The sequence below is a fragment of the Anopheles moucheti genome (assembly GCF_943734755.1).
Source record: "Anopheles moucheti chromosome X unlocalized genomic scaffold, idAnoMoucSN_F20_07 X_unloc_7, whole genome shotgun sequence".
In the NCBI taxonomy this organism is placed as follows: domain Eukaryota; kingdom Metazoa; phylum Arthropoda; class Insecta; order Diptera; family Culicidae; genus Anopheles; species Anopheles moucheti.
In genome coordinates this window covers 202501-210000 of record NW_026453581.1, presented here as the reverse complement: position 1 = coordinate 210000, position 7500 = coordinate 202501, and the positions used below count along the sequence as shown (strand labels likewise).

General features: G+C 60.0%; 2 non-coding genes across 2 annotated transcripts in view; both read right to left on the bottom strand.

Moving 5' to 3' along the window:
- Positions 1-23, bottom strand: part of LOC128308924 (large subunit ribosomal RNA) — a 4157-nt gene extending 4134 nt beyond the window's left edge. Inside the window, exon 1 of the ribosomal RNA XR_008288664.1 lies at positions 1-23. This exon is cut by the window's left edge and continues 4134 nt beyond it. This is a non-coding gene — a ribosomal RNA (large subunit ribosomal RNA).
- A 397-nt stretch (positions 24-420) lies between these two features.
- LOC128308948 (5.8S ribosomal RNA) lies at positions 421-578 on the bottom strand. The gene has a single exon (XR_008288677.1). It is a non-coding gene; the product is annotated as a 5.8S ribosomal RNA (ribosomal RNA).
- Between the last annotated feature and the right edge of the window lie 6922 nt (positions 579-7500).

The following is a 7500-nucleotide window of genomic DNA, read 5'->3' as shown; positions in this document are numbered from 1 at the left end:
TTCTCACACATCACTTGAGGCCTACGTTGGATTTTTCCCGAATGGTAAATAGTAGCACGCACTTGTTCGCTTGTATCCAGCGGGTGGGCGTACCGCACGCGTTACACGACTCGGCCAGACGGCGGGTCCCGGCAACAGACGGCAAGCCAGGTGTTCAAGGGCTTCCGGTGCTCCCAGGTTGTCTTATAGCCGAAGTTCGAACCGTGCGACACGACACGCACCCACTGGGCCAACTGTACCGCCTTACCATTTCAGCGCCCAAGGTCCCCCGCGGAAGGGGTCCGAGCACGCCATGATGCACAGTGCGCCAAACGCGTGTGTTCAAGCCTGCGACACACTCCCGGGCGTGCTGCTCGCCCAGGCGTGCCGCTGGTACGCGGGCGTCCTGTAGTTATGGAATAGTGTGTAACAAGAATTGGTAGGCACTCAAGAATGTGTGCATCGGTCGGGTTTAAACGTCCGATGCGCCATATGCGTTCAACGTGTCGGTGTTCATGTGTCCTGCAGTTCACATTCTGACGCGCATTTAGCTGCGGTCTTCATCGATCCATGAGCCGAGTGATCCCCTGCCTAGGGTTTTGGTATGTTCAACTGTCTCCTATGTTTTCGTTATGCGCTAGGTGCATCTCTCACAACTTAAGTTCCCCGGACAGCGTAACCGTGCACCTCTCGGTTCCTTCGAAGCCGTCCAGGGTGGACAAGGATGACCATTGGTCTTCCTTCCCATTGATCGACGCGCGATGTGGGCGGCATCGGCGCGATCTTGCACAACTTTCGTTCTCTTGATTTGGTTCTCTCTCGCTCGAGGCCAGTGTTTAAATATGTTCTAGTGGGTCTTTACCTTCGCCCATGTGTCACACACTTTACGCGTTCGATGGCTGCCATTGGGAGTGTGCGCACAGGTACGAAGGCCACTGGCCTACGGTCGCGCACGCTCAATATCGTAGTATAGACACACCTCTCTCGCGGGTCTAATTGGCGTGCGCGGCCCCCAAAAGGTAACATAGCAGTTTGTTCTGCTGATACCGTGTTTCTCTATCTCTCTAACCAACTCACACAACAACATATATGTATTGATCGGTAATGATCCTTCCGCAGGTTCACCTACGGAAACCTTGTTACGACTTTTACTTCCTCTAAATCATCAAGTTCGGTCAACTTCGGCCATGCCAGCTGCAGCTCACGAAGGAACCGCGGAAGGTGTGCCTCCAGAGACCTCACTAAATAATCCATCGGTAGTAGCGACGGGCGGTGTGTACAAAGGGCAGGGACGTAATCAGCGCTAGCTAATGACTAGCACTTACTAGAAATTCCAGGTTCATGGGGACCGTTGCAGTCCCCAATCCCAACTAAATGAGCATTTGGGTGATTTCCCGTTCCTCTCGGAATGGGGGCGCCAATTGGCGAGAACACGCTGCTGCTCACATTGTAGCACGCGTGCAGCCCAGAACATCTAAGGGCATCACGGACCTGTTATCGCTCATTCTCACCTTGCTAAACACAAGTTGTCCCGCTAAGCAGGGCAAACGTGGCCGACGACCGCCCGTGAAGGGGCCGCCGGCCTTGACGTCAGGTGCGCCCGGAGGTGCACTGCTGACAGCGTTCTAGTTAGCTTGTTTGAGTCGCGTTCGTTATCGGAATTAACCAGACAAATCATTCCACGAACTAAGAACGGCCATGCACCACTACCCTTAAATTTGAGAAAGAGCTCTCAATCTGTCTTACCTCGATAAGTTCGGACCTGGTAAATTTTCCCGTGTTGAGTCAAATTAAGCCGCAAGCTCCACTTCGTTTTTTTTTTTTTTTTTAAGAAATGCAGGTTTTATTGTACAAAAATACCTTATAAACCTACCCTCTTGACGTAGGACGTCGCCCGCCAGGGATTTTGTCCTACGTCGTTGCGAACCCTTTCGGATATCTCTTCGCGATTTATTTATTCAATTTTCCGTATCTTAATCCGCATTTTAAAGGCGTACACATACTGAGTCCGCGTGACTCTCTCTTTCTTCCCCTCTCGGAGATCTCAAGAAGTCAACCCGACATCTATCGATCTGACCATTCCGCCTCGCTGGCGGCAGCCTCCTCCGCGGGTGTCCATCGTCGGCCTGCAGCCAAAGCACGACGGCGCCTTTCGTTTTCGCGTCTGTTCCGCCGAGACCTTATCAGGTCCGCCTCCGTAGGCGCGGTCCGACGGCGGCGCGTCGTCGAGGGTCCCTCAGCCTGGACCCGAGCTCGCCATGCGCGCTGCATGAATAGACGCCGCTCATGGCGAATTCTAACCGTTTCAGGGGAAGGTGGTCCCCCTCTGCTACGCCTAGGTATGGGAGGAGGAGCTAGGCCCGCTCGCTCCGCCTCTACTGCCGTCCGCAGTATCTCGTCATCTCGGGCGGCCAGTGCTGCTGCGACGTCCGCAGCCAGTCGCACTCGCGCCCGATCCTCCGCTCTGCCGCGAAGCCGTCGGTTGCGGGCAGATCGCTGACGCGCTGCTCGCGACTCGTTCACGCGCCGCGTGATGTCTTCGATGATGACGTCGTCCATCTCCTCACCGAAGAGTGCGGCCACACTTTCGAGGACCACTTCCTCGTCCTCGGCGAAAGCCGCTTCCGTTCGACCATTGGTGAGCGCTTCCTCATCGCGCCACAGCTGTTGAAGCACTGTGGTGATGGTCTTTGCTGCTTTCTGAATGCGGTCCCACCACTCCGCACTCTCCAGCAGCTTCTCTGCGATGTTGTTAAGCTGGACCGACTCGGGTGTCCCCCAGCCCAGCAGCTCACGTCGGATCTCCTCAAACACGGGGCACTCGAACAAGACGTGGGCCACCGACTCGACCGACCCCACGCACCGTGGACACTCCGGAGACGAAGCGAAGCCGCAGACGTGCAGGTACTCCCGGAAGAATCCGTGTCCGGAGAGCACCTGCGAAAGGTGGAAGTCCACCTTCCCGTGCTTTCGTCCCGTCCACCGGTGCAGGTCGGGAATCAGACTGTGTGCCCACGTCTGATAGCGGCTGGCCGATGGTGTTGCCGCCGCACGGTCCCAGGCGTCCTGCCATTGCATCATCGTGGCTGCTCGCTCCGCCGCTCGTACCTCCTTCCTGCTGGCGCCAGGCTCGACCAGCAGCCTGCTATGGCACCTTGCGTCCTCGTTGACGACCAGCCAGTACGGCACCAAACCAGCCATCACCACTGACACCTCGTAGGATACCGAGCGGAACGAACTCGATACCCCACGTGCCAGTGGCTTCTGGACCTGGGCCAGTCGTCTTCGGCACCACTGCATGTCTGTCGCCTTAGCCCAGATGGGCGAGGCGTACCGGATCACCGACTCAGCGACTCCTGCCAGCAACCGCCGCTTGGCCACCTGGGGGCCGCTGTGGTTCCTCATCACCGAGGTAACCACCGCCACCGCACGGAGGGCCTTGTCCGCGGCCGCTTCCACGTGCGGTTTCCACGAGAGTTTCTCGTGGAGTTGTACCCCCAGGTAGCGTATCGATCGCTTTGACGTGCAGACCACTTCGCCGACGCGCACAGGAATTTCCAAACGTCCTCGACGCAGACTCGATATCAGTACCACCTCGGTTTTGTGGGGGGCGAGACTGAGGTGCCGTGCCTCAAGCCACCCCATCACCGCCTCGATCGCAGCCTCCGCAACGGACGCCGACTCCTCGGGTGTGCAGCCCTCGGCCAGGATGGCGATGTCATCGGCAAAGCCGACGATGGTGGCCCCTTCAGGGAGCTGGATCCGCAGAACGCCGTCGTACATAACGTTCCACAGAGTCGGGCCAAGGATTGACCCCTGTGGAACGCCTGCCGTCACCCGACGTGACACCGGGCCGTCATGGGTGTCATACACCAGCTCCCTGTCGGTGAAATAGTCGCGGAGCAGGAGTTGCAGCTGCGCTGGAACCTCCTTCTCACGCAGGGCCATCGCTATCGCCTGCCAGCTGGCGGTGTTAAAGGCGTTTCTGACGTCCAACGCCACAACCAGCAGACAGCGCTTATCCCGGTTGTTAGTCCGTCCGTAGGACATCGCGCGCTCGCCTGCTTCCACCACCAGCTGGATCGCCTGCAGGGTGCTCCGCTGCTTCCGGAAACCGAACTGGTTCTCGGCCAGCCGAGGTGCCTCCGGATCCTCCAGGTGCTCGTTGAGTCTGTCCAGCGTAGTCCTCTCGAAGACCTTCGCCGGGTTGTCGATCAAGCAGATCGGGCGGCAGGACGAGGCTTCGCCCGGCGGCTTACCCGGCTTAGGCAACAGCACCAGCTTCTGCCTTTTCCATTCGCGTGGTATTTCGCCGGTGTCCAAGCAGCGCTGGTAGACACCAGCGAATGGCTCCGGATACTTCCGGATGGCAGCCGTTACCGCAGCGTTCGGTACTCCATCGAGGCCAGGCGCCTTCCGCGGATGCAGCTCGCTCGCTATCGCCTGGAGCTCCGCGCAGCTGATCGGACGGACCGGAGTGTCCCCTTCCAAAGGCGTGACGTCCGGCCACTCGACCGGGGGATGCTCCGGAAACAGCTCCTCGACGATCCGCTGCAACACCGCTGGATCGCGTTCACGCGCCGTCCAGCTGCCCCGAAACCGAAGAAGCACTTGCCGGAACCACTGTCCCGTCTCATCTGCAGCCAGGGCCTGCAGCCACTCATCGAACTGGCGCTGCTTGCTGGCCTTAATTGCCACCCTTAAGGCAGCACGCGCCTCCTGATGTTCCTCTGAAGCCAGTTCGGCGGACGTCTCGTCGAGGGCCAATGACTGTCGCTCCCGAGCCAACCGGCAGCGCTCGGTCAGCTCCTCGATATCCGGAGTCCACCAATATGTGTTGCAGTTCCTCCTCTGCTGCTGCGACTGCCCAATCCTCGCCATGGTAGCGTCGCAGGCCTCCGTAAGCACCATCCCCAGGCTTGCCGCATCGGTCACCCGATCGGCAAAACGGGTCGCCTCAAGTGCCAGCTCGAAAGTACGGGGGCAAAACTGGCGAGTTCGCCAGCGAGTACCCGCCTCCCGTACTTCGACACCTTCCTGCTGATGAATGCCCCGTCCGGGCCGCTGACCTGCACGATGCTGTTGCCCGACCGCAAACCGAATATAGCGGTGGTCGCTATAGGAGTAGCGGTCTAGCGTCCGCCAGGAGCTGATGTCCTCCGCTGCTCCATCCGATCGGCAGAGCGTTGGACTCGCGAAGGCGACGTCCACTCTGCTGGGCCGAGCCACACCGTTCCCCAGGAATGTCGGCTCCGTGCCGCGGTTGAGGACCTCCAATCCTAGGCTGGTAACCGTCTGAAGGAGCGCCTCACCCTTAAGGTTGGCCCGCTCGCTCCCCCAGGCCCCATGCCACGCGTTGAAGTCGCCAGCTATCAGCACGCAAGGGTGGCCTCGCGCAAGTACCTCCAGCCGGTCCATCTGTTGCTCGAACTCCGGGAGGCCGATCGATGGCGGAATATAGCAGCAGATGACAACGATGCCCGCCACCTCGGCAGCTACGATGCCCGGATGCTGCACGCTCCTCACCCGCTGTATGGGAAACCGTTGGCCACTGGTGACGATCGCGGCCTTCAGTGCGTCGTCGGATGCCCAGTTCCCATTGTTGGCCGGCACAGCATAGAGCTCCGTGATGAGCATCACGTCTGCTCCCTCCTCCCTCATCCGCTGGAGCGCAAGATCCTGAGCGCTCCTGCTCTTACCGATATTTATCTGGAGCACTTCTATCATCATCGTGTGGCTGCAGCTTTGCACGAAGCTGCGGCAATCGAGTGCGGGCCGCCACACTTCAAACAGCGAGCCTCGCCAGTGCAGCTCGCTGCCTTGTGGCCTTCCGCGCCACACCGGATACACGCTTTGCTGCGGTCCTCTCCCGAGCACTGCCCGGCGAAGTGGCCGCGCTCCAAACATCGGAAGCACCGCTTCTCCTCCAGCGACGCTTTCGGGACCTCCCACACCCAACAGGAGGTGTGTCCTAGGAGCAGGCGCTTCCCAGCCAGATGCTCCGCATCCGACCGGGGCAGACGAACGCGAGCACGCTTCGTGCCGTCTCGCCGCTCCCACATGTCGAAGGTGGCCTCGGAATGCTCCTTGCCGAGAGCCGTCAACACCGCCCGACGCAGCTGGTCCTCGCTCGCCAAGGAGTCGATGTTTGTTATAATCACCATCGACATCTCCGTACGCACGGTCGCCGCACCCTTGTCTCCGATGGCTTGCCGGATACGCTGGCACAGCTCGGCGCTGTCGGCATCACGGCTCAGCGGCAGCCGCAAGGTGTCTTTCGGCGTTCGCTTGCCGACGCCGATCTTCTCCTGCATGCCGTCGAGATGCGAGCTCGTACGAATCGCCCTATACATGTCGAGGTAGCTGACGCCCTCCGCTGGCATCACCTCGATGGTGTCGGGCCGCTTCCGCGACTTCTTCACTGCAGCTGGCATCGTGCGTGGCTGCTGCTTACTCTGCTTTCGCAGCAACTGGCCCTGCAAATGCCACTGTTGTTGTTGTTGCTGGGGCTGCCCAGCCGAACGCTGTCCGCTCTGATGTTGCTGCGGACGTTGCTGCTGTTGCCGCTGCGGCTGCTGCCGTTGCGGGAGCTGCGGCCACTGCTGCTGATGCTGCTGAGCCGGCTGCTGGCGTGCCGGCTTACGGCGCACCACCTCGGCCCAGGAGCCGCCTTCCTGGTCCGGAGACGGCACCACCGTAGCCGTCACCGCACCCTCTCGCTGTTGTGCCAGCTGCTGCTGCTGCTGCTGCTGCTGTTGCTGCTGCGATTGCGCAACAACCAGTTGCGTAAGAAGCCCAGAGACCATCTCCCGCTCCTTACGGTTCTCCTCTCGCAGATGGAGCACCTCCTGGCGATGGCACTCCTGCATCGCCGCGAGGTCTTTCCTATATTGCTCAGCCTGCTCCGTCAGCTGAACACGGAGGAGAGATAGCTCGTCCTCCAGACGCTCGATGAGCCTCTCCATCGTGACTCCTTTAACAGCCGTGGCCGTGCCAACGCCACTCGTGCGAGCACCGCTCGTGGCTGCGGTCTGCCCTTCCGGCACTCTGCTGAGCATCACTACCGGTTTCGAGCCCACCGGTGCTCGGCTATCGGTCGATCCCGACCGTGATCGAAGGTTCCTACTGGTGGACATCATCGCCAGAAGGAAGGAAGATTCCGCGCTTTAAGCTGGTTTTACTCCCCCTCAAGGAGGGACGCCAGCAGCGGACTGCCACGAGGATCGACGGAGAGGTTTTTCCGCCCGGGCGAGGTGAGGGAAGATGGTAGAAGAACGGGGAGGTGCGCGATGGACTCGTCCCGCCGAGCCGCTTCTTCTGATACCCCACTTGCCGGGGTGGCGATGAAGTTTTCCTCGGAAAAATCGCGAAAAACCGCTTCCTGGGTGGTTTTTCCACTCTAGGGGGGTGGGGGTGGGTGGTATGGTGGTGGGGTGGGGTTTTCCCGACTCCCCTCTTGAAAACTCGTCGTTTGATACCCCGCACGACGGTATCAGGGCGAAAATTTTCTTCTTCGGAAAA